Genomic DNA, 26814 nt, shown 5'->3' on the forward strand with positions numbered 1-26814 from the left:
TGGTCTAGATCCATGCTGGTCGCAAATGCACTATGTTGGTTTTCTCGTGGTGCGGCTCATATTATATATTTTCGTTTTATTTAATACTAATCGATGGTTTTAATGAACGCGCAACGACATAAAGTTTCTGCTAGAAAAATAGTAAACGGAATTAGTTGAACTAGGAGTCATTTGGTTTCTGGTCATACGTGGTCTTATCACGTGTTTTACTATAGAGATGTATTATACATAAACAACAATTGTATATATATAACAAAATATCAGGAAAGGTTAATATGAAAGTTAAAAGTTTTTATATAAGCTTTTATAAGCAATAAGCTTTTATAGGCATTGACTGTAGGTGCATAATTGTGAGCGAGGTTGCGGTTTATTTGATATTACTTCTAAATAACTGATATGTTCCAGTATATTGCAGGATTGTTTTCCCTGCGATGTTTTCTTGTTTAAGTTAATTGACAATCATCATTGGCTGCCCATGTGTGCGACTCTAGAGGCATGTTAGACATTTGAGCCGCGCCATATGAAAACCAACATAGTGGCTTTGCGACCAGCATGGATAGCACAAACAAAACATAGCTTCTAAATTCAGTCCCTTTAAACCGTGAATACGTTGATTCCGTGTTGGCTCCCTATGGTGGTAGGTGATTGCATCCCTGAGCTGACTTCAGAGGATAACAAAAATCATCGTCTTTGCGGTTTACGGCACAACCATGGGACGAAAGCTCTGCGCTGGGAATATCACATCCAGGCGAGTGAAGACAAGTGAACCTCGGGCATTGTACTTCCGGGTTATGACATCACCAGGAAAAATCGTCTGGCGGAAGAAGCTAAAATATATAACATATGGTAAGCACCATAGCAAAACAAATAAGTCAGGGCATAAAGCTGCTCCTTTGGGTACACCATACCTCCGTAGGCTCCCATAAATAATACGTGCTACTTATACAAAATATACGTGCTACTAAGTTCAGACGTCACATGATTAAAATACGTCACTTATTACTTCCATTATTACAAAAATTACTTACTTAAAAGACTAAAGTTAAAGTATGAGAAAAATATGAAAAGTATATGATGAAACATTATAGATACGGACATGATAAACTGCAGCCATTATTTACAACTACAAATTAACAAAATTCAATGTAAATCAAACGTTATATGAGAGTTGGCATTCATATAATATCTAATACCATACACTACAACGGACATTAATTAGATGTGCTATAGACTGGCACACAATTACAAATTACAATAATATATTACAAACATGGCACTAGACTTGCCATATAGATTTATACATAACAATACAATGCAGTAATGGCGTTCCATAATTACGAAATGTTTGACATAAGTTTTTGAAACAAAGTACTTTATAAATATCATGTTACAAATTTCAGTACAAATTTTACATCTTATATAAATGAAACATTTTAGATTCCTCTTTCGAAATAATTTACAAAAGTCTGAAAAATTTAATAAATCATCCTGACATACCGGAACTAGCTAAAATCATATGCCGAAAAGTAAATGTTACAGAATTCTGTAGAATGACCAAAAATTTACCCAAAAAAAATCGTAATGCAAAAATCATACAAAAATCTAACAAATAAATTTCTTACCTCGATCGAGCATAAATTTCTAGCAAGAAAATAATTCAGACATAGATTCGTCTATAAAGTCGTAAGGTGGTGTGCGCAAGGCATATCTAGTCCAGTCTATTTAAAGGGTAATGTCCCGCCAAATACTTAATTTCATAGGATTCACGGCTAAGCCGTGGACTCCGACTATTGTCATTTTCACGGGATTCACGATATAGCCGGGGAATCTAACTACTTTGGCGCGAATTTAAATTGACAATTTGAGGCCCATTATAGTGGTTTTGGGGATAAAAACACGAATTACTGAAGTTTATAAAATATCAACTTTTTTATTACTGAACAGAATTCAATGAAATTTTCATGGAAATTTAAGTAATGAAATACAGAAAAACATGAGAGGTATTTCATGCGTGAAATCTGACATTTACCTCAATAACTCAAAAATTTACAAAAAGATGATGCAATACCTGCATTTACACTACAGATAAAATAAGGCCCGTATGTCAATTTGTGACACGTACTACAGTGTAACTTCCGAAAACCGGACCTTCTGAAAACCGGAAACCTTTGAAAACCGCACGAAACTCAAGGTCCCATTTTTTTTCTGTTCTTATTTCTATATATTTTTAACCTCTGAAAACCGGAACTTCCGAATTCTGAAAACCGGACGATTTTTGAAGCACCGTTTATATTTTAACACTAAAATTGACTTTTGAAAACCGAACAGCAAAATATTTGCTGGATTAAAAGTGTCACCTTATAACCCAGAAACGCTGTCAATATGTTCTTTTCTTTATTTATTAGCGGTGCGCATTTATTTTGACACGCTATATAATCACAATGATCATTTGATGCAAAAGTAAGGAAGTAATTATCGATGATTTTCATTTATATTCAATTGATGAAAACGTGATGAATTAAATAACTTATGTGTTAAAACATTCTTAATGTTTGAACGAAAGATAGATGTTTTAAATGATTAGTTACATCGATTAAACAATGCATAATCAACATTAATTAAAATTTAATGTTGAGGAACTCGGGACTCCAAAGATGGTAAAACGAAAGTGGAAAATGTTTGCGTAAATGCTATTATCAAAGATCTGCTGTTTCTTTATATATTTGTTATTTATGTATTTATTATCCTTAATGTAAATTGTAAAATTAAAAAGGATAAAAATCTCCTTCAGCCTACGTGTAAGAAAACATAAATCTTGTTCACCACGCGCTACTAACTTTCAAACTTCTGAATTCCGGAAACTTCCAAAAACCGAACTTTTAGGCTGGTCCGGAGGTCGTTCGGTTTTCGGAAGTTACACTGTAGTACAAAAAACATCATCGCACATACTAGAAACAAAAAAACATCTTCGTACGTATAAAGTAATGCGTGCGCACGAACTAGTACAAAATACATCATCGCACATACTATAAAAAAAAAACACCTTCGTGCGTATAAAGTAATACGTGCGCACGTATTAATACAAAAAGCATCATCGCACATACTATAAAAAAATCTTCGTACGTATAAAGTAATACGTGCGCACGTACTAGTATAAAAAACATTCTCGTACGTATAAAGTAATACGTGCGCACGTAAAAGGTTATACGTGCGCACGTATTAGTTTATGCGTAGGTAGATGAATTTTTAAAAACTAGTACGTGCGCAAGTAAAACCTTTTACGTGCGCAGTAGTATAAGAACTACCGATTTTAAGTCACTCTGACCTCATTTGACCTTTAGCCCTTGGTTCAAAGTGACCACTGCTGACCAATTTAAAGATATAAAAAAAAACACAGGTTTCGAACCCAGTGAAAAAATAAAAAGTTTTAAATACATAATATATAAATGAGTCAAAAACAAATATATTGTGTAAAAGAAAGGAAATTCATATCAAAAAAGTAAAGAAAAATATAAACGTAATTAAATCAAAGATTAATCAATTAACCAGTGTAAATTTTAAAAAAGTAAGGAAAAATAGAAACATTATTAAATCAAAGCTTAATCAATTGACCAGTGAAAATTTTAAAAATAAAGTAATTGATAGATTGGAAAATGATATAGATCCTTATCTTTTTGAAAAGAATATAGACTTATTCGAATGGGATTGTGGTTGTTTAATGTCAGAAGAGGAAAGTAATGAAATATTATGTGATTGTCCCAGACCAAATATTCATCGAAACAATTCTAAAAAGATTATTGCAACCGATTGTGACACTAATGAAGAAAAAACATATACAGTGTAACTTCCGAAAACCGGACCTTCTGAAAACCGGAAATCTTTGAAAACCGCACAAAACTCAAGGTCCCGTTTTTCTCTGTCCTTATTTCTATACATTTTTAACCTCTGAAAACCGGAACTTCCGAATTCTGAAAACCGGACGATTTTTGAAGCACCGTTTATATTTTAATACTAAAATTGACTTCTGAAAACTGAACAGCAAAATATTTGCTGGATTAAAAGTGTCACCTGATAATCCAGAAACCATGTCAACATGTTCTTTTGTTTATCTATTAGTGGTGCGCGTTTATTTTGACACGCTATATAATCAAAATGATCATTTGATGTAAAAGTAAGGAAGTAATTAGCGATTATTTTCATTTGTATTCAATTTATGAAAACGTGATGAATTAAATATCTTATGTGTTAAAACTTTCTTAATGTTTGAACGAAAGAAAGATAGATGTTTTAAATGATTACATTGATTAAACTATGCATTATCAACATTAATTAAGATTTAATGTTGACAAACTCGGGACTCCAAAGATGGTAAAATGTAAGTGGAAAATGTTTGCGTAAATGCTATTATTTAATTTCTGTTGTTTCTTTTTATATTTGTTATTTATGTATTTATTATCCTTAATGTTTGTAAATAATTAATTAATTATCTAATAGATCAATTAATTAATTAATATGAAATTGTAAAATTAAAAAGGACAAAAATCTCCTTCATCCTACGTGTAAGAAAACATAACTCTTGTGCACCACGTCCACCTTGTCTACAAACTTTCAAACTTCTGAATTCCGGAAACTTCCAAAAACCGAACTTTTAGGCTGGTCCGGAGGTCGTTCGGTTTTCAGAAGTTACACTGTAAAAGATTTTACGCAGCATCTAAAGACCTTGATATTAATTCTGGGTTAATAAAAATGTGCTGCGAAGGGAAAAACAGAGTACAAAGTGGAATATCAAAAACTTATGGAAAAAGATATAAATTTAAATATTTAATTTCTTCTTAAACTTTGTTTTTTTTTAATTTTCTTTTGCTTAAAGATTTTTTTCTAAATATAATATATAGATGGCTGTTAGAGAAATTGAGAAGTCTCCAAAGCAATATTATAAGAAATTTGAAATTAAAATTACATATAGAAATGATTCAAAAAATCAATCATATTTAAATATAGAAGACTTATTTGATATTCTTAAATCTGAACTTAAAACATTAAAAGGTATAAAAATAAATGTTGTTTTAAAAATAACTTTTGCAAAAATTAGTAAAACAGATACAATATATAAACAAGCTTCTTTTATATCAAAGGCTTTAATAATTATTAATACAAACGAAATAAAAAATCACTTTACGCCAAGCTTTTGATGAAATAATAAATAGAATCTGTAATTGGATTTCAGAAGGAAGTGGCTGGAGAATAGAGTCAGTTGACACTCATTATAATCAGCCATCAGGATATCTTTGCAAAACCAGGATTTTGGCAAACTTCGCTACCATTTCTAAGTGACTTAGAAACATCTGTTTTAGCTTGGATGGTAGCTTAAAGGCTAGTGAGCAATAAATGATATAGTTTTGCATTAGTTTTAATTTTCTTATGTACAAAAAAAAAAGATGATTAAAAAATGTGTCCAATTGGATTTTTCCAATTTCCAATCGGATATATGGCGTCCGATTTGAATTTTTGAAAATCCAATCGGACATTTTTCCCATATTTTGGCGTGTTTGATTTTTTTCCGGGCGGAAAACAATTTTTTTGATCAAAATATGTATAAACAATTGGTTATTGTATATATTGTATAAAAGAACGTAATTTGTCTCAAATAGCAGTCTTCTGAGAATTTTTCAAAGATACAATGGACTTTTTAATGGAAAAATATCTGCTCGGACGAATTTCCGATTGGAAAACATTCAAGTTGGGCTTTTATTCCAATCTTAAAAATTGTGAAAAGGTCCAATTGGAGTTTTTTTTATTAAAAACGTTTTTTTTTATTGTTTTTTGTTGGTATAACACAATCGTGGTATGTGGTTAATATTATCTTGATATACGAGGATCGTCCCAGAAAATCGCGAACATTTCTTATTATTGCGAAAATAAGCGATGCATGAAATAATTATTTTAACTGTTGGTATTTCAATGTAATAAAAATGTGCTGCGAAGGGAAAAACAGAGTACAAAGTGGAATATCAAAAACTTATGGAAAAAGATATAAATTTAAATATTTTATTTCTTCTTAAACCTTATTTTTTAATTTTATTTTGCTTAAAGGTTTTTTTTTCTAAATATAATATATAGATGGCTGTTAGAGAAATTGATAAGTCTCCAAAGCAATATTATAAGAAATTTGAGATTAAAATTACATTTAGAAATGATTAAAAATATCAATCATATTTAACTATAGAAGACTTATTTGATATTCTTAAATCTGAACTTAAAACATTAAAAGGTATAAAAATAAATGTTGTTTCAAAAATAACTTTTGCAAAAATTAGTAAAACAGATACAATATATAAACAAGCTTCTTTTATATCAAAGGCTTTAATAATTATTAATACAAACGAAATAAAAAACACTTTACGTCAAGCTTTTGATGAAATAATAAATAGAATCTGTAACTGGATTTCAGAAGGAAGTGGCTGGAGAATAGTCAGTTGATGCTCATTATAAACATCCACCAGGATATCTTTGCAAAACCAGGATTTTGGAAAACTTCGATATCATTTCTAAGTGACTTAGAAACATCTGTTTTAGCTTGGATGGTAGCTTAAGGGCTAGTGAGCAATAAATGATATAGTTTTTCATTATTTTTAATTTTCTTATGTACAAAAAAGATGATTAAAAAATGTGTCCAATTGGATTTTTCCAATTTCCAATCGGATATATGGCGTCCGATTTGAACTTTTGAAAATCCAATCGGACATTTTTCCCATATTTTGGCGTGCTGGATTTTTTCCGGGCGGAAAACATTTTTTTTTGTCAAAATATATATAAACAATTGGTTATTGTATATATTGTATAAAAGAACGTAATTTGTCTCAAATAGCAGTCTCCTGAGATTTTTTCAAAAATCCAATGGATTTTTAATGGAAAAATATCCGCTCGGACGAATTTCCGATTGGAAAAAAATCCAGTTGGGCTTTTTTCCAGTCTTAAAAATTGGAAAAAGGTCCAATTGGAGTTTTTTTTTGTTCGTATAACACAATCGTGGTGTGTGGTGAATATTTTCTTGATATAAGAGGATCGTCTCAGAAAATCGCGAACATTTCTTATTATTGCGGAAATATGCGACGCATGAAATAATTATTTTAACTGTTGGCATTTCAATGTATATTCGACAGGACTGAAGAAGTTAAAATTGAATACCTGTCATATCATTTGAGTATTTTTTAAAAAATGTACGACAGTCAATGCTTAACGACGATATAAATTTTAATTGTGTGAGATGCATATCGGGAAAGATACATGAATTTAAAAGGAAGTATTGGTAAAATTAAGTGTGCGCCGACTAGCACTTACTATATTAAATAAATTCGACAATTTCTGGGACAACACTCTTATACTTTTATTTCTGTTTATCATCATATTTTATAATCCTGAATGTTAATCTTATAAATTAAATTATCATCGTTCAAATTAGTTTAGAACACGATGCCTTTCAAAAGATAACAAATCTTCTGATATCTTGCAATCCAGTTAATTGTGTAGTGTGTCATAAGAATCTAATATTCTCATGTCTATCCAGAAACGGAACTTGGTGTATAACAATAGTAACTACAACTAAAGATGCTTGTTTTTACACTATTATGGAGAATTACGTAAACCTGTCTCTGATTTGACACTAAATTGTTAAATAAGGCTAAATAATAAATGATTAGAGCAGAATTTCATGACATTACCTGACAGTAACCCTGTTAAATCAATAGCTTGTATCTTTTAAGTAGGTGAATTTGAGTATTAATTTTATTTAAACGACTTCAAACAGTCACTATTTGCCGTCCTTTTTTTCATTAGTTGTGATTAAACTCTGGAAATTGTGGCTTTTATGCATTTGTAATAGAATGGCATGCGAAATATAACCGGCTGATTTCATCTGGAAAATATGCGGATACTAAGTTAATTATCACGGTTTTTATTTTTCAAGTAGAAACGGAGTAGCACATTAAGTAAGACCTACTTTTCCGGTCATTTGGTGTAATTATATTTTAATACTGTTGACTATACAAATGTTGTTCCTATTTCAGTACCAAATGCCGCCATCTTGAACTAATATTGAACTAATCCCTCATCTACTGGTTTATTTAAGGAACAAATTTTCATCTTTTTAACTGTATTTCACAGTGGTACGTGTGTTGATTCTAATTGCATGCATACTAGTACATGATATTTCGATAAAACGTCAGACGAGGATGACTGCTGTTTTTTAGCTCCTATTTCTGTTGATAAGACAAATGAAAAATAAGCTCTTGGGCTATAGCCGTCGAATACGCCCATTGTCTTTGGTTCAATTTGTCTCCCTCCTAACGGGTTTTGTTGGTCGCGTGAACGACAAGAAAAAATTCTCACCGGTCTTTAAAACAACAAATGCTCCTTGAACTAAAAAAACAAAACTTCTAACCTTTATTGATTCCTATTGTGTCCTGTTTAAATAAGGAAGCAAATATTTCTTGAATTAAATTCCTCCCTTCATTGTTAATAAACACATATTTTTTAATGTTTATCCGAATTTATATCGCGAAAATACTAGTATGTTATTTGCAGCTTAGTCCGGTGAAAATCACTGTACGCCGGACAGACCGGGACAGTGCCGGGAAATCAGACTAACACCTAGCCGGTTGCCAGCAAAGTAAAATGAAGTGGTCTATGTGTAGCTGCATTCATATTAGAAAGCTAATATAAATACTAAATAATTAGATACTCAGCAAAGCAAACTGCTACCGAACGGATGATACTAAAACTACGATAACGGAACGAAATACCTTTAGATCCAATTATGTAATTTTTACTTGAAGGTACATACTAGACAAGATACATAAGATTACAGTGGCACACGATGTATTATGAGATAGTATTGGTTACCTTCTTTATTTGTAAGCATGCACTTTTTCCACAATTTTGAGCTCTGGATGCATGGATGACCATTTTCATTTTATCTGAGTTCAGGTATCTCAGGTAAGATTTTAGACCCGGCCATCTACACGGAGCTTCAAGCATTAGTTTATTTTACACAGTAATTACTCGTACGCAGTCCTTCATTCTATAATTATTATTAATAACCATTTGAATATAAATGCCTTTACAGTACATCTACTTGTTGTAGTCAACAAAATCGTACTAGACCATAGTACGAAACAGGTCCCTGCCACTTAACTTAGCGCAGGTTTTAATTCATACAAAGCGATAACACGCATATTCGTCAAATCCTGGCATAGTATTTACAGAAATATGAGGAAATGGCCTTAATGTCAATCATTATGTAGAATACTACTTAACTTAAATATTTCATCGAAGAAATTCATCGATTTTTAATTGAATGACAGGTCAAGGACATAACCGAATTGTTTGTTTTTATTTTTACTCCATTTGGCGCATTAAATTTATCTAGTAGAAACATTAATAAGATGTCAGTATTTACTCGGAAAGCAGGGGTGAAAAGGCTTTTTTCGGTTACGATTGTAGTAATAAAATCCGGCCCGGCCCAAACCACGGAAATAACCGATTTCGATTGTTCGGAAACCACCGGAAACTTACGGACGCAAGGCTAATATAATTACGATATCGACACAAGTTACATTCTGTCACATATATATTTAGAAGTTAAAGTCATTTGTTTATTTTTATATTCATAGTTTATAGTCATGTTCTCTTGTAGACCCAGAAGCCAAAATTTCTAATTTAACTGGCATTTATTAAGATCAACGATTTTCATCTGCTTGAAAATTACAGGACAGTTCTTATTTATATTTTCTTTTCCCCCTCGCCAGTTTGTGAAACAGTAGGACGAAAAACACATGCAGGCGACTGTACCGAGACAGTAAAGGCCCCTTCGCCGTAGTACAAAACCTAGTGTCACACAGTAGTTGTGAAAGTAGTTCATAATGACGTAACATTAACTAGCCTGTCAAGTTCTGTTGAAAGTGTCCAGCCATGTGCTATTTCATGTCAGCCCGTTACAGAAAATGACATGTCAATTGCCGAGCTCCACTGAGTTTAATTGAAACACCTAAACTATCTCATTATTTTAGGTATTTGTTTTTGCTTATGTCAAGTGAAATACCTCATTGAACATACGTTTCCTCAATATTAAATACTTCTCTTCCATATTTTACATAAAAGGAATAAAGTAATTTGGCTAAAATAATAATTTTTGAAAAAAGTTATTCTATTTATTTATTCAATAATTATTTCCCTCTTACGAAACAATAAACTTTTCTGTCAGCGGTCGCTACATAAGGACTTGAGTTCGAATGCTATCAATGTTTATAATTTTTCTATAACCAAGATGTTTTGTTTTCTTTTGTTTAAAAAGGGTGTAATTATTTTTGCAAACATGCAGTGAATGACATTTATGTTTCACAAGGGTATTATATTCTTTGAGAAAAGCAGTGAATGACAAATAGATATTGCAAAGGCAAAGAGATGTGTTTGCAAAATACAGTGAATGAAACATATATTGTAAAAAAGCAGAATTAAAAACTGCAATATTAATATGTTTCTCACTTGACACTTTTCAGAATCAGAAAAGCCTGACTAAAGAAACTGAATAATCTATATAAATAAATAAATTTTATTTAACAAAAGACGCTCCAATTGTCTTTAGGATAAAAAGAGTAGCAAGATCTACTCGAATTATATAATCTTAATTTCATGAACTTTAGTGTCAGGCTTTTCACTTGTATCAATACAGACGAATTACCTAAGTATTTGTTTTGAAAAGAAATGTGATAGATTTTATTTAGCAATATAAAATCAAGCTAATTAGTTGTGTATTTGTGTTGAGCTGTATGTCAAAGAACACACTCGCACATAATATGTAACAAACAGTAGTTTTAAGGCTAACACAGTCTTGATATCAACTGCAACCATTGACAAAAATGATCAAAACAATAAAAGCTTTTGGTGTGATTGCAAATATATTCTGATAATTGCACAGAATACAAAATGAAATATTACCGAGCTTAAACCTTAGCCTGCTATCGTGCAAGTACAGGACGATACCCAGGAATGATATTATAACACATATCTATACAAATGTGAATTGTTATAAGTGTCCAAAACTTGCGAATGTTTATCCTTAGGAATAAAAAGAAGAAAAAATATATGAGAAATACCTTAAAGCTTACGATGTTTATGTGCCTCGTGAGTTTGACCTTTTAATACAATAACATACATTGTTTATTGTGCTATTACATAATAAACCAACTCTACACAGACCGATCAATTAACATTTTGAGCTAGTTTTACTTAGTCAGTAAATACCTGTTAAACTCATTTTGTATAAAGATATCAAATGCAATCTATATCCGGGAGTGTTCAAATTTCGAAGTATTGTCAGCTTTTCTATTTATAAAATATACTACCTTTTTGCCGTCAACAACCTTCAGTGTTTGTTTAAACATATTTCATGTAATTTAACGTCTTCAAAGAACTCTTATAGTGTCAAAATATTTACACAATCATGCCTGGCAGCCTCTAGAGGGGCTCTTGAGATTTTAGTAGTTCTCTCATCTCATATTTGTTTAAAAGGACCCCCGTAACTTCACATGCTACTTAGAGAGCAGTAATTGTGTCAAATTTGTCACAAAAACATATATGCATGCGATATAGTGCACCTTTAAGCAGATTTTAGAACGCTCGTATTTTTTCATGCTAATTACTTCGCGCATGTTTGTATAAGGCGGACTTTGCAATCATAAATTTTACATATCAAGAGAGTAAAGCCCTCATAAAATTGAAATTTATGTTAGCATTAGGTGCACGCAGCAGTTCGATGACTCGATAGTGATTTCGTGTACACCTGACTGGACTAAACTCGAAACCGTTTCTATAACATAAATGTGAATTATTAAAAACACATGCACGTTTGTTAAATTATTATGAAATGACTGACAAGAAAGGCGCGTTCAGTTTTTTCCACGAAAATGCTTGTATGAAACTACAGTTTGTTTTCAGACCCTGTGTTTTGTTTACAGGAGATAACTCCTGAGTTTGCTCAAAATTTTTATAATTATGTCCCTTTTATTCTCAGAAACGCTAGATAATCAGAGACAAGACTGATGAAGTCAGAATATTCAACATAATCTTTTCTAAAAAGATGGTTTTCTAGCCGGTAGCCAGACTAGCATGGAACTTAAATGCTCCCCATTTCCTGCAGGTTATAAAGAAGTAACTCAGTCAAAATATACTTCCGTGGTGTAGTTCGAAAGTAGACCCTTATGATAATATAGATCCTATTTATTCCATTTTTAGCGCATTGGTGCGTAAACCGGGAGCCAAATGGGTATTATTTCACACGTGGATTTGCATGCGTTCCGGTTGTTTGTTTGAAAACAAAAAGGTTTTTATTCTGCGGACAGCGGCAACCTGAAGATATCTGACTTCTTCACTGCATATTACTCACTACCCCTTTTTCTTTTCGTTTTTCTTGTAGCAAATGCTTTGATCGATATTTTGTTGAAAATAGGTCTTTCTAGAAACTGTATCAAATTGGATCTGAAGTCGCCATATGACCTATGATGTTTCGGTGCAACGTTAAATCAAAAAAAAAAAAAAAAAAAAAAAAAAAAAGAAGAACTGGATCTGAAGTAGCAGAATTCTATATGAAACAAAGTGCAGTTTCATTTATTGGTATTTTCTTGCAAAGAATCTGACTATTTATAAACATAACAATTTGATTTCATCCCATTTTGTTATATTTCAATTTCAGCGGTTGCACATTTTTGATAAAATCAGATAACAGTTTTTAATAAGTTTGGTGTATAAAAGACCACCATCAGTGTTTTGAGATTTTTAATTATTTGACTTTTGGAGGTTATTGTTGTAAACAAGTTTTAACAACAGTATAATGTTACAATACAACCTCCTCCAATATTCACGGCTTTTATCCCTAGGACGACCGACATATTTTTATTTTAAAACAATCTCGCCAGGTATACATACGTCTTTGACAACACAAGAAATGACGTTAGACGACCTTCAGCTTTTCGCGGAAGCAGTGAAAATGAAAGTACATAGGTTAAACTCGGAAAAGAAAGTCGCATTTGTCTTGCGCAGGGGCTACTACGCCGTCTAAATGTATCAGCGTGGACTTTTTTTTATTTGCTTATATGGGGTCAATGTTCATTTTCTTCTAACAATTTGAAAATACCTGGGCTTTAGTAAGACATGCCAGCAAATATTTGCACTCGGAAATAACACAAACTTCATCAAATCATTCCAAAGATCTTTTCTGATATTGTCTAAAAGTGTTAGCATATACCTCTGATGTTAGATACTTTATGTTTTGAGCGCTGCATACTGTAAATCACTTTATATTAGCGTGATCTTTATTTCGCAAATCCCGGCTCCCTGAAATATTTCGCGGATTTAAGAATTCGCGACTGAAGGGTCAGAAAGTTAAAGGTTCTTATCTCATGTTAGCGAAATTTCAGTTCCTGAAGTTGTGATTATATCAATGCCAATTTTTCAGTACCGTGCCGAATTTATGCATGCCAAAGACTCGTCAAACATATGATCCGTAACGTTTATTTCGTTTTAGCAATCGGTTACATTATTCACACAGACTGAAATAATTGAGCCTTTAAATCCTTTATTCAATTTACTGGCGATTATTCTCATTACACTTAATAGCTGATAAAGTGTTTGTTACAGCCATTTCATAAATAATCAACGTTCAAGTATATAATACAATGGTGTGATAAATTGTCCGCTTGTCCCTATTGTTGTCTAAACAAAATGTGTAAAAAAAAATCAGGTTTGTTGATAACATAAGGGATGATATAGATCTTCTCCTAGGACAACACGCGCTCTGCTTGTTTGACACATACGAAGTGCATCCAGGAGATGCTCTTCGTTAAAAACTGCCAGCTGCATGTAAATGTAACCTTAAGCAGTGTATTCTTCATGAATTATTCATAATGTATTGAAATGTGAAATGAATTGAAATTCATTCAATAAACATTGATGTATAGGCGGCTAGTATTCATTGCTGAACTTGACCGTATTTTGGATATATTTTCGGATATGTCTGTATGTTATGGAAGGATATTTACGCGGATTCATGATTTCGCGATATACCCGATTCGCAAAAAAATAGCGAAGACTAAAACACCGCGAATAATGCCGGATTTACAGTACCTACATATTTCAGAAATATCCTAAAATAAATGAGCCGCACCATGAGAAAACCAACACAGTGGCTTTTCGACCAGCATGGGGCATTCGCGCAGTCTTGTCAGAATCCATGCTGTTCACTAATGGTTTCTCTCATTGCAATAGGCTATAAAATCGAACAGCGTGGATCCTGACCAGACTGCGCGGATATGCAGGCTGGTCCGGATCCATGCTGCTCGCAAAGCCACTATGTTGATTTTCTCATGGCACGGCTCATATATCACGTGGCGAAGCTGATCTTTTTAAATAAAAAATAAACATTTCACGCGATATCTAGTACTTTAAAATCAGTAAGAATTAATATACATGCACGTTGAACTTATATTAAGGGAAATTTCCTGTTGATTCTATGAAAGCGTTAAATAGCCTTCAGACGGTAATACGTTTCATAAGGCCGCCTGGGATATACCAAAGTAATGATGTTTTCATACGCACAAGACGATAGATCACTTTATGTTCTTAAAATGATATAGACTAGCCACTAGACTGATGATAGATATATTTCTACATTCCCTTTTCTCGAATTTAATTCCATAAAGACAAAAGCCAGTCTGTTTGAGATATTTTACAGAGGATATTGAACATAGGATATATTCTCTACATTGTCAAAAAAAAATGCAAAAAGATATCATAGTCTATGAGCTTGTCTAAAAATGATACTGAATATTACATTCAGCGGGACGGAATTGATAAATTGTTTGTATGATAAATAAAGGCCAAGGTTTCATAATGAAAAGCAGACGACCGCTTTGCACTTGACTAGAATCCACTTTTCCATACTCAAAAGTCAAGTTAAACATTCTACACAGATTGAGAAGGTACAGCTACAGTAAACAACAATTAAGTTAATATTTTTTAAGGTTCTTTGCTGGAGGATTAACTTAAAAGGTGGCATAAAACAAAACCTATGTGTTGTTTATGCTCATGACGTATACATAATACACATTGAAGGAACCACATATACACTGCGAGGCTAGTACTACCTACGGTAGCACAGATGTGGCATAGATGTTTTATTACCTGTTTATGTTTTTATTTGTTCCGTGCTCACATGCCATCTAATACCTGCGCGTATTGATATAAAGATAGCATCTGCGTACGTATTAAGCAATATGTTCGCAGGTAATAGCTGGTAGGTGCTTACACAATAGTAAGCCAAAACACCGGTACTTTCCAACATGGCGAGTGATACATTTTTCCATGTGCGAGGATATATGAGCCGCGTCATAAGAAAACCAACTTAGTGGCTTTGCGAACAGCATGGATCCAGACCAGCCTGCGCATACTCGCAGTCTGGTCAGGATCCATGTTGTTCGCTTACGGTTTCTCTTATTGCTATAGGGTTTGAAACCGAACAGCATAGACTCTGGCACAGACTGTATGGATGCGCAAGCTGGTCTGGATCCATACTGGTCACAAAGCCACTATGTTGGTATTCTCATGGCGCGGCTCATATATATTTTATATTGATATGTGCGCAGCTATTTCAATACAAGTATGTGCGCGTTTAAGGTCTAATACATCCGCCCGAAATAATTATTATGTGCTCACGTATTTGTGTGAAATACAATAATCTTTATTTCTCCTCGGGTAACATTCTGCCCTCGGGTTGACAATATCAATGTCAAATACGTACGCTGCCATATGATATTTATATTATGTGACCTCTGTGCCACCGTAACAAACACTATATTCCCCGATATTTAAGATTAGTACTGTTATTTTAAGAAACGAAAAACGGCATAACACCTCTAAATTTTATCACCTCCATTTTCGGATTGATGAATATTTATTTCAAAAAAGTATTCACTAACAGAGCAGACAACCTAAACCGCACCCACTTCTTATATGTGAGGTCGTTCGTTCAATCTCCGACCGCTTATTTATGAAACTTCATACTAAGAAAATATTTTAAACGGTCTAGTAAAACATGGCATTTATTCTACAATTAATGAAGAAGCACTTATCGAATGGTACGTTAAGTACATACAGATTGTAGGCTTTCTGCATCATTAGTACCAAACACATTTTATAACATTTAACGGACATATAGTAAATGAAAGAAAATAGCCTAGATAAATGGTTCGGAATATTTAAACTCGATATTAATATACAAAATATGGTACGAAAGTCTAGTGTTTTTAATCATCAAAGTAGTATGATTGTTCGTAATTGACAGAATAATGCCTTTAGGATTTTGACCTCAAATACCACTGAGCTGCCGAGCGTACCGATCGCGTCAAAGCAGAAAATAATTGTTACATAACAAATTATTAATATTTAGTAGTTGCTTTGCTCAGAGGTGTCTTTCATGCCTTTTTAACATTTGAGGAACCAAACATTTTTTTCTTTGAAAATGCCGCTTAAACACTATCAACTTGAAAATAACGCCGAAATGCAGTTGATTCTTTGGTAAAACATTCAATGTGTTACTTTCAATTTCACTTTACAGCAAACTCGTAGCTATTAAAAGTTCTTATATCCCCACCCACCCAGTATGTATCTTTTTATGTACGGTTGCTTAAAAAGAGATAAGTGCGTTATCCTGTTTACTTCAAGTAAGCTGAAACATTCTCTTAAAATGTTTATTTTAGTAACTGCATTCTGACTTGATTTAAGTTTTTTAATCCTAGTATTAAAACAGTTATGATCTCGTAAGTTTTTAACAGTTAAAGTTACAGTATTAATTTTTCAAATTCTTATCAAAACTGGGTGGGACATTTCTCAGGTCTTATCATTATATCGTCCTTTCTGTTGATTTAATTTCTATAATGGTTCTTGACTGGTCAAATTACGGAGGAGAATTTTTCCAGAAGGTGCGGTATGTTTAGGTTGTTGGAGGATGGTCATTATGTTTTGAATTCGAGTTTATTTTGTTAATAATGTCATTATATTGAAAATTATTGATTTCTACGCATCGTATTTTTAACAATTATATGAAGAATACTAGTACATTTGATGGAGATATATTAGGCATTTCAAATAAGAAAGGAAGTACTTAATAATGATTTAAGTCTTTGACACTAGCATTATGACAGAGGCAGATCGGGTTAGATTTGGATATGTTTTTCTTTGTGAACTTCAATTTAAAAGGAGTTTCCTCTAATCTCCTGCATTTTTTTAATTTTTGGATTAAAAAAGTCCCGCGGTGCATATTTGTCAGGTCAAATATATCGTAAATGCTTCATTAAGTTTTATGACCCCGTCTTATTATGTGACATCGTTGAGATCGCAATGCTACGGTCATAATCAGCAAAGCGGCCTGTGTTTAATCGTGTCGGTGGCATTGTAATTATACTATGTATAATATTATCGCTGAGTAGAAACCCAGATGTTACTTTATGATGGAATATTAGTATTAAAATAAAAAACTGATGTTTTGCTCTGTCAAAATGTCACAATATTTATTTTTTATTTATTTTCTAACCTCCCACGGGATTGTGCTCCCATTTAAAACAATGGGAGGTTTTCACCCATGGGGTTTACGATTATTTTTTATTTCGCACAGTAATACATCTTTAAGTTAAATTTGAAATGATATTGATAAAATTATAATTAATTAGCAAAAAGTGAAACATTAAATGTAATTTCAAAAATTCATCGAGTCGCCAGTGGGGGGTTTCCTCCCATAACGAAAACGAGTTTTTTTTCAAAAGTCGTTTTTCAACACACAACGTCACAACAGTTTTTTATTGTTTAAATTATTAATTTGAGTTAAAATATTTTGATTTGAAAATTTTAGAAAAAATCCACGGTTTTTTCTCCCGTAATTGGTAAAGTGGGAGAAATCCACCCGTGGGACCTCCCATGGGTTAGCAAAAACCCCATGGGAGGAAAAAATACTCCCATGGGAGGACAAACTTTGAAAACCTCCCATGAATTCATTCTTTAACATATAAAGAAGAAAACGACCAATTATTACTCTATGGGATTAGAACTATCGTTTAATGTAAAAAAAATCAGAGAAAAGTCAAAGGCAAAAGGTAGCTGAGTTTGCGAAAATTCCGGATTTGCAAACTAAATCCGGAGACTGTTTATAGCTGTTTTTGTGTCACTGTATTTAATAAATCTCATTTCAAGTTTTTATAAGTTCAAATTTTTTATTGCACTTTGGAATCTTCTTAAATGTGTCTGCATTTCTATTTGTACAGACGCTTTAGAAAAGGAAATTTCTTACACACCAGTGATTTTACCCTTGTCGGCAAACCCCATCTGACATCCTACATGCCGGATGACTCTCGTGTTGTTAATGTCAAGTAATGATTCGTACATTGTTTACATATTATTTACATAAATGTAAAATACAAAAAAAAAATCATTTACCTTGGTTGTTTATCACCGTTACTAAAAGTATATTTCTCGATTCAAAATAAGTTATTTTAAGGAAAAACCCTAACATTATGCTACAAACGATAAAACTAAACCAGAACTTTATTATTGTGTGTCACTGAAGCGTCGTGATGTCATGCCTGTTTACGAACGTTAATTCCCGCGCTTTGTTTAAATATGCCGCTATAAGAAAGATTTACAAAGGAAGTATTTCGTTTTGCTTTATTTATTCTATAATTTGGTAAAATATGTTATGCAAGCAAAATAATCGACCATTGATTGTAGATACAGATGAGAATATCCGGCTCTCCGTTAACTGTTCTTGCGGTATCTCGGCAAAGCTTCGTTACTGCCAAAACAACAACAACAACAACAAAAAACAAGAGGGCAATGATGTCCCTTTATCGCTCACCTGAGTTAAATTGCTCAAAATGATATGATCAATTTTGACATAGAGCATATAAGAATACACATTAAATATCATAAGGATAAATATTTTCATGTAACAGTCCCTTTTGACCTAGTCAGGGCCAATTTCCATACCAAGTTTGAGGGCCCTTGGCTCAAATGCTGCATTTTTGTACTCGCATGTCTATTCCTTACCCATTTAAAACCAATCTGCTGAGATATATTCATTTACATAAAATAAAGGAAGGTAATTTGTCATAAATTCAATCAAAGGTTAACTACCCTGATTGTCCGGGTCCATCTGATGGCACAAATGACATTTCAAATCAGTATCTTAATTGGTTACTGAGATACACCCATTTTAATTTGAAACAAAGGGAGGTAATTTGACACAAAATCAATCCATAGCTATCTATCCTGATTGCCTCAGTCCAACTAAACACAATTATAAAATTTCAAATGGGTTCTATAAATATTTACCGAGATAAATCGATTTTTATTATAATCAAGGGAGGTAATCATGCATTGGTATACTCATGTTGAAGATACAGAGTACACACCTATATAACAATATATTAGAAAAGAATTCATATCGATAAATGTTAAATCAAGAGTTATCTAACACGACTATTTCTTACCATGGAAGACATAAATAATGTTTCAAACCAATCTAATTAATAGCTGCTACGGTGTATTCATTTAGATAAAAATAAAGGGAGGTAATTTGTCAAAATAATTCAGTCAATATGTATCTTCACTGATTGTCCAAAAATCTGATGACAAAAATGAAATTTCAGATCAGTATCTTCATTTGTAACAGAGATACGCCCATCTTAATTTTAAATAAAGGGAGGTTATTTGACTTAAAATCAGTCCATAATTCTATACCCTGATTGTCTCAGTCCAACTAATGACAATAATGAAATTTTAAATGAGTCCTATAAGTACTTACTGATATAAATCCATTTGGTTACAATCAGGGGAGGTAATCAGATATTAAATAACTCAGGAACCTATGATTGGATCTGACAGATTTATTGTTGTCGATGATATTTTGCAAGTTTGTATCAAATCAAACCATAAATAAAGTCTCTATATGGCTGCAAAAGCCAAAATAGCAAATTTTGGACCTTTAAGGGGCCACAACTCTGGAACCCATGATGGGATCTTGCCAGTTTTCGAAAGGAATAGCGATATTATGCGAATACAAGTTGTGTGCACGTTTGATTAAAGTTGATTGCAAAATGTGGCCTCTATCCTGTTCACAAGCCAAAAATAGCAAATTTTGGCTGTTTAAGAGGACAAAAACTGCAACCAATAACAGGATCTAGCCAGTGTTCGAAAGAAACCGAGATATTAAACCAATACAAGTTGTAAGCAAGTTTTATTAGAGCTGACTGAAAAATGTGGCCTGTATCATGTTCACAAGTCAGAAATGCCAAATTTTGGTCCTTTAAAGGGCCATAACTATGGAACCTATGATGAGATCTGGCCAGTTTTCGAAAGGAACCGAGATATTATGCCCATACAAGTTATGTGCAAGTTTGAAAAAAATCATATAAAAAATGTGGGCTCTATCGTGTCCACAAGGAAATTGTGAACGGACGACGGACGAACGGACGGACGACGGACGACGGACAAGGGTGATCACAAAAGCTCACCCCGTCACTACGTATCAGGTGAGCTAAAAAGACAACAGTTAACCTCGAATCGGAAATTTGCTTTTCAATAACGTGACAAGTGGTATTCGATCGGCTTTTCAATTCAATGCCAATCAGTTAGAACAACGTTTAAATATACCGTACATTGTACGTTCTGTCCGTTCGATGGTTTCTATAGAAATTGAACACAAATGTTAAAAATAATTCGGCACTCAACTTTCAGTTTTATTTGATTTTCTTATCCTGTCATACGGGTAAGACGACAGTGCATAAAAGTTTGATAAGAATTTACTTTATTTGCCAAATACCGTAACGGTTATTAGATGACAAAAGGCTTGTTTGGCAATAGTAATAAGTTTTTAATCAATTCTTTTGGTGGAGTCTTTCTGCTAAGTGACTTGAATGATATTAAATCTAAATGTAAGGTTTATTTATAACGCAATGTGTAATCATGGTCATAGATATGAAGACTTTTGCAGTACATTGCAATTATTGCAAGACATTTCCTTTTTTATACTCGGCTACCTATTTATTTATTATTTCTGATATACTTGGATATTCCAGGTTTTACTTACTTGAGCTGGAACCTCACTTCGAATATTGACGCTACATGTCTCTTATCCTAACTCGTTACAAGTGAGCAATAGAACTGTTCTATTGTTAATAGGCCAATATTAATCATTGTTTATAAAGTTATTAGCACTGACCTAATATTTTCTAAACCTGCCCTTTTCGTGTTTGATAATCTAATCTGTACTAAAGTCTTATCTTTAAACATTTAATTACGATTTTAAAAAGTACATGAATTATGTTTACATAGTATGCTCTATTTTTAAAGTTAATTGCGACAAATATTCAAATGTTTTATTATTACAATTTGTTCGCTTTGTTTTCAAATAAGTATCAAAAGATCAATTAAAAAGCCTATGAAATAAGCTCTATTACATTGCGGAAACAATAACATAATGTTTAATCATATGTGCTTTAATAATGGACTTCAAATAGATCAATGGTCGGGCATCTGTTACAGGGTCACCCAAATGACAATCTGACTACCAGGATTAATTTAAATAATTGAAATTATAGACATTCCACTTGCACAGAAACATGTTCCCTGACAAGTTGGGTATTACCATTTGGATTATCAGTAAATTAGTAAGTTTCGGACGTATGCCAAACGAATAGTAATGCATGGGTTGGGATGACCGCTGGTAGGCCTATTCTTATAAGCATGTAAATATGAAATATCATGTTCCAAGAATAAATGCTAAATGTACCATCTACACCTTACACGGCGACTATAGTTCGGAACTGTGAAAAAAAAAATCTTGCATCTTACAAACATATTCAAGACTAGAAAGGGCGCTAAATATATATCATTGAGTATTTGCAATATTATATGTACATCAAATCTAATTTTTGTTGAAGAAAGTAAATGAAAGTAGTCTGCTTCAGTTCAACCTCGGTGTTCAAACATATCAAAGTAATATAAAAAAAGCCTTAAGTAATATGTACATGATTTTAACCAACTCGAAACTGAATTTAAGGGAAACCACTTTTCAAAGATTAATGCCAGAACGTTCAAGCTTTCAAGTTATCTAAAGTTTTATATCTTTAAGGTATTTTCCTAAAAGTTTCATTAACCGACTTCAAGCAACTGTTATATAATGAAAGTGTTTGTACAACAGTTCATCTATGTCGAAAACCTCTTAAACCCCTCTCAAGGTTTTAAAGGCTTCTCTGTCTGCCATGTCTTTTCGCAAGGACCCTTACGATTGAAACACTCTCCCCAATTAAGTTTCGCTAAACTCACATTTATTTATTTCAAAGATTTTCAAAATTATTTGTTTGTTTAATTGCACTCAGCTCGTATCATATACGATAAATGATATATTTATGACTCAGAAACCCCTTATAAGAAATTATGTTTTACCTAATACATGCAATATATTTTTCTGTAGTATTCGTATCAACCCATGACTTATTATTGATGATTAGTTCCGAAATTTGATATTTTATTACATTTTAAATGCTGCTGCATTTGTTTATAACATATTTAACTCAATTGGACATGTTTGCGTAACAAATGTACATTTCAGAGAGATCTTCTATACATTTATCAGAGACTGTTTTTTTACGAATTGATAAAAATATTATTTCTTACGTTTGACCGTTACGTAGTAAGCTATTTTACCGTTGTTGTGAGTTGCTTTTATCCTTACAATTGTATGAAAACATGGCTTCATGAAGTATCTATACCATCAGTTAGGCTACATTTTGTCTAAGTCCTTAAATTACTTAAGCATTAATAAAAGATTTGTTTTCTTTGCCTGTCAGTTTGTTTTTGAGTGACACTTAAGACTAGGGAATATTTTATTGTTACAGTAAATAATTACACCCATAAAATTGCCAGCAGTTAACTTATCAAATTTTGAATAAACCCACATGATTGCTATATGTTGCTTAAGATAATTTTGTTACAGTTTATTCAAAGGGACAAGTGAAATAAATTACAGATCAAAAGGATAAGCACCTTTTAAAACGACAAATTTATCTTACACGTATTCGTTGTTTTCGTATCTATATCATAAATCCGTCTCTTTCAAGGGTTTAATAAAATCTTGCGATCTAGTCATGTTACAATGAATATTACTTTTATACGTGCACAGAATGTTAGAACAAGGTTAAATAAAAATATTTGCACAGCAAGGACACTATTAGTCTCTACTTAAACCATTTATCTTACAAAAAAATGTTAAGTCACACTTAAATCAGTCTAAAGATACAACTTGTAATTATACTTTTATTTTGGCAACACAACTTTTCACTGAGAGATTGCCCTTGTAATTTTCAACATTAGTATACTATAGTACCATTTGTTGTCCAGAGTATTCTTTCAGCGAACATTCATAGGAAGCACAATGTATCTTCATGTTCCTCATCTAGCAAAGACTATGCTTCGGGAAACATCCGACCGTATCAACGATACTTTTCGTGGCTTTCAGAATGTAATGACATTAATAATTGTGCACCAAAGTCGATAGCGTAAATGATCAGAAGTTAAATTGCTGCATACAGTTACAATAGCACAAGTAAAGACAGCTAAATAGCAGTACATTCTAACGTGGCGTAATATGAATTTTCAGTAAAAAGAAAAACACGTGTATCAATGTATACAGTATAAATGGAATATAAACATGTACAAAGTAATATTTAATGGTAAAATTCTGAAAGACTGGTGGTAGCTATACATATGAAAATAAAAACTGATCAAACAGTTTATGTGTAGCTATGTTAGTTAATATTCAGTTAAAGTTCTCTGATAATCAGTATAAAGTATTGACTACCTTGAACATTTTCTTATTGATATTGGTGTTTAACTTTTGGTTAAAGTGCCTTAACATCTTAGAAGATGAGCATACAATTTACTTAATTTAAGTTTTTTATGTGAAAAATTATTCCTTTCCCATTTGATTTAAAGAAAGATATGTACATTTACATGTAATACTCAACTTGCAAATTTCATATCTAAATAAAATATTTATGGATAAAGTTTGTCCGCTTCAAATAAATACCTAATAAATTTAATTATAGTAGCTGTAAAGCTTCGTTTCTGCATAAAATGTGATAAATGATATTTGTAGCTTTTGTTTTAATTTCCTTTACTAACAGTTAGCATTTTAGAAACGTAGAATAAAGTCTGGATTCGGCATACGGAAATGAATATTATTTCATGATTTTATGGCAACCAATGACTAACTTTATTACAATGGCAGTGTAAGTATCTTTCTAAATTTAAACTATGATATCAAAACATCTGACACATTAAATTATTCAAAATAATGTCTTAAAATTAGTTTGAATTTTGCGGTTCACTTTAATAATGATCAAATATCTCAAAAATTAGCAAACGGGCCTATATATTTTATTTCACCATATTATAGGCCATATGTTTATTTACAGCTGTGAGAAGTTTCAATTAAATCTACATTGAAGAAAAAATTCTTCTCGCGAAAATGTTATGAAAGTTGTGATTTTCCCATAGACTCGCATTATGACAAATTGCGCGAGGTCTACATTTTTCAAATCAGTCTAGCAAAAACTCAAGCACACGACCCTATCTTTTTAATTTGCTGAATTTTCTAATTATATTCTGAAGTTTTGAAAAATCCGGGCTTAAACAAATTCTACATTGTAGAAAAAAATCCAAACGTGCAGAACTACCTTAATGAAAAACATATTTCTGCACTAATATTACCGTAAGTGTTACGTTTACTCTTATACTCAACTTGACCTATGCACGGGGGAGGAAGTGTTACACGGAGGATGGAGTTCTTTCTGATAACCAGTCATGTTTTCTTCTGATAACTGTTACGGAGTTCCTGGAAAACGTTACAGAGTTCTTCTGATATCTGTATGAAAAAACAAGGAATCGGTCGGGAAAATAATAATTATCAATCTTAAAAAAGAGAGAATGGGGTGTAAATCTAAAGTTTGATGATCAAGGTTGCCTCATGTTTTGTGCAATGTGTCAGAAAAAACTGTTTAGTCTATTAATCACCGCCACTTCTTTGAAATCAAGACATTTTGAGTAAAATATCGAAATCGTTTGCTTATTCGTACATATTAATCTACTCATTGACGTTCTTCATCTTCACCACTCGCAATATCCTAATTTTAGTGCAAAACTGCAAACATAAACCACTGTCTAACAATTTTATGCCCGATTTTTCTAATGTAACGGAGTTCAGGTGTTAACTCTGAAGATGTCACAGAGTTCTTATGATAACTTTTGGTACTGCATGGGTGTTTCCTGAGCTATGTTAAGATACTTTTTAGCTAATTTTATTATTTAGAAAGAGTGTTAATAATGTTCTAATGTAAGATATTTATCCACGGCACAGTATTGTGGTTAAATAATGTATGATATGAGTCTTTTGTAAAGTTTAAAACTATGTGCAGTATAATGACATATATATAGTAAAATACGAATAGGTAAAAAATGTAGTGTAGTAATTGTATTGTTCATTCTATCAATGGATGTGCTAATGTTTGAGAACAACGGTTTAGCGGATTCCGTTTGGATTGATCACTGAATTAAAATCAAATCCTTTATCTTTAATTTAGGGTACATCTAAATACTGAATTTGCAGAAGCTGTTTTTTCGTGGTTTGTACGACTGCTGTTGTCATTTCATGCGATTCAATTGCTTGTCTTGTTATGCATATACATATCATAACCTTTACGTTGAATTGATATGTGGTATGTTGAAAAGGCCAATATGCTAGGTAAAGCTTTAGATAATTGAGCCGTGCCTTGGGAAAACTAACATAGTGGCTTTGTGACCAGCATGGATCCAGACCAGCCTGCGCATCCGCGCAGTCTGGTCAGGATCCATGCTGTTCACTTTCATTGTCTATTGGAATTAGAGAAATAGTTAGCGAACAGCATGGATCCTGACCAGACTACGCTTTCGCATACTATATATACAGTTGTATTCATATCAATAGATTTTCATAAAGAATGTAATAATGATAATAATAATGCTAGATATTATCAGTAATATAATTATAACTTTACAATCATAATTCTTCTAATCATTCATATAGTAGAATTTTAAAATTTGACACTGAAAAAATACAGTCACAATGCGACATTATACAGAGGGTGAATTTAAATGTGACTGGCGTAAATTCTACGATAAAACTTAATTGGTATTATCATAACATCATACAGAATGCATATAATTTTAAATGCGCTGAATACTGCGTACCAAAAAGGGGCTTGTCATCCTCATACATACATATACTTTTTGTCTTAAAGAATATCATAATGCATATTAATGTGAATTCTAACACGATCCGCAGCAGTTGCTATATAAACATATAGCGAAATCGCCTATACATGAATCTACGATAAAATATAGCTCTTCCATTCCGCCCTACAGTTTTTACGTGTTTATATGCCGCCGCAATGTTCTGGCGTGTATGTTTCAGTGCCATCATGTAGGTGACGTGTACTGTTTTTAGAAACTGCATATATAAACCTTGAATTAAGTATTTACCTCTGATTTCTATATCCGACCTTTGATGTTATTGAAAATAACATTTTCACGGCAATAACTACTTAATACTTTAATTAAAATTTACTGAATATCGGAAAATTCCGTTTGATGCAACGCTTTCCATTCGTGGGGAGGTTT

At 32.4% G+C, this 26814-nt stretch overlaps 1 protein-coding gene across 3 annotated transcripts in view; it reads right to left on the reverse strand.

Moving 5' to 3' along the window:
• LOC123552495 (NADPH-dependent diflavin oxidoreductase 1-like) overlaps positions 1-26814 on the reverse strand; it is a 288089-nt gene that overhangs the window by 61817 nt on the left and 199458 nt on the right. The window lies entirely within an intron of this gene.

Source organism: Mercenaria mercenaria, chromosome 15 (assembly GCF_021730395.1).
Source record: "Mercenaria mercenaria strain notata chromosome 15, MADL_Memer_1, whole genome shotgun sequence".
NCBI classification, from domain to species: Eukaryota; Metazoa; Mollusca; class Bivalvia; order Venerida; family Veneridae; genus Mercenaria; species Mercenaria mercenaria.